General features: G+C 39.4%; 1 pseudogene; it reads right to left on the reverse strand.

The window, feature by feature from the left end:
- Nucleotides 1-41: 41 nt before the first annotated feature.
- LOC102251022 lies at nucleotides 42-1404 on the reverse strand (annotated as a pseudogene).
- Between the last annotated feature and the right edge of the window lie 623 nt (nucleotides 1405-2027).

A 2027-nucleotide genomic window follows, 5' to 3' on the forward strand; every position in this document is an offset into this window, starting at 1 on the left:
GGCTAATTACCATGTTTCTCTTTTATTAGATAGGATTACCATTAACTAAAATCTGTATTTGCATTTTAATTACAATTACATAAAGTCAAAACAAAACTACTTAATTTGCTAGAAACCTATAAATTCAAATGTAAGTTGAAAATACATCAGAGTAATTGCCCATGAAGCTATGAGATAGGAAGTAAGAAATGTGACTTAAAGGGAATAAACAGATAAATGAAATAAGAGCTTTTCAGGAGCAAATAGCTGGTTACAAACTGAAAAGTACAATGAACTAACTCGGGTATCTAAAAAAAGGAAGAGGTTGAAGTGAGAATGACTATAGGGTAAAGGACTGTCATACTCATTTAGCTGTTAAGTCCCACAGGAAAAGGGAATGAAATTTAGGTCAGGAATTATTAGCATTGTAGTGGGAGTGTCCATTTTCCCCATCTTCCCCCCACCCCCATGCTGCATTATCTTTAATTAAGTACAAAGACTCTTCTAATCATGTCACCTCAGCTCATTTCACCAACTGTTTGGCTGCCAGTCTCTTGTCTCTCTCTTCAGCAATGGTGAGGCGACTACCCTTTCCACGGGGAAGGGAAATCCATGGTTTGTTGCCTTTGCCGATAACAAAAATATTGGAGAGCCGGGTGGCAAAGCTATTTCCAGTGGTATCTTTGACATGAACTACGTCAAAAGAACCAGGATGTTTCTCTCTGTTGGTGATCACACCAATTCTTTCCAGGTTGGCACCTCCGGTGATCATACACAGGTTACCTGTGTCAAACTTGATGAAACCGGTAATTTTGCCAGATTCCAAATCAATCTGAATGGTGTCGTTCACCTTGATGAGGGGATCAGGGTAGCAGATGGTATGAGAATCATGGGTCACCAGATGAGGGATTCCCTTTGTGCCCACAAAGATCTTCCTCACTTTGGACAGCTTGTATTTGACCAGGTGTTATACGCTGAACAGCAAAGCAACCCTTGGTGTCATAGACCAGACGGAAATTCTCTCCTGTCTTATCAATGCTGATGGCATCCATAAATAAAGCCAGCAGGGTAGGTTATATCGGTTCGGACCTTGCCATCAATCTTAATGAACCGCTGCATGCAGATCTTCTTTACTTCATCTCCTGTTAGGGCATACTTAAGTCTGTTTCTTAGGAAAATGATGAGAGGGAGACATTCTCTCAGCTTGTGGGGACCGGTAGATGGACGAGGAGCAAATACCCCGGTCAGTTTATCCAGCATCCAATGCTTTGGAGCTACTACATGCTTCAGGTGCTTCTTGGGACCACGAGCCATGGCTGTGCTAGGCGCAGAAAGAGGACTCTCTTCTTGCTAGTAAAAACGAAATGAAGTTTAAGAAAGTAGTCACCCGCTGCACCTCGGTCTCCGACACAATGGTGTCTCACGCAATGGTCTGTTTCCCTATTTTAAAAGGAGGGAAGGAATATTACTTAAAGACGTACTGTTAGAAAGTTACTTTTTATCCTGTGAGTTTTCTCATCTACTCCAGTTCCATTGGTCACTTCCTCAACTTTTTCTACTGATGCTGTTCTTTCTGCTGCATAATCCATTTCCCTACGTTTAAAGGTTACCTTTCTTTCATTTCTCTTTAAAGTCAAAGACCCTTTTTTACTTCAATTTTGAACACCATCCTCAGTTGCTCATTTCTAAGATTTACTAAAAGAGTGTGTCCTCTGAAGACTAAGAGAATTGTATCTTCATATACAGATGCTAATGCATTAAACACAAAATTTAAAATGTAGTTTAAAGATTACTTTATCTTATTTCTGAGTTGTATGGCTTCCTTACTATTTATGTCCAGAATTGCATATGTCATACTCAAGCATAGATAGAGTGTGATTAAATTAATAGATTGAAGGAGGTGAGGTACTATGTCTTATTCCTTATTTTTAGAGTCCTCAATGTAGGTCATGAATATGCACACATTTAATCATAAATCCACTGCTTTCCAATTACTACCTTATGACCCTGAGGTATTATTTAACATCTACATGGTTTAGATGCTATGC

Source organism: Myotis brandtii, unplaced genomic scaffold (assembly GCF_000412655.1).
Source record: "Myotis brandtii unplaced genomic scaffold, ASM41265v1 scaffold249, whole genome shotgun sequence".
Classification (NCBI taxonomy): Eukaryota; Metazoa; Chordata; class Mammalia; order Chiroptera; family Vespertilionidae; genus Myotis; species Myotis brandtii.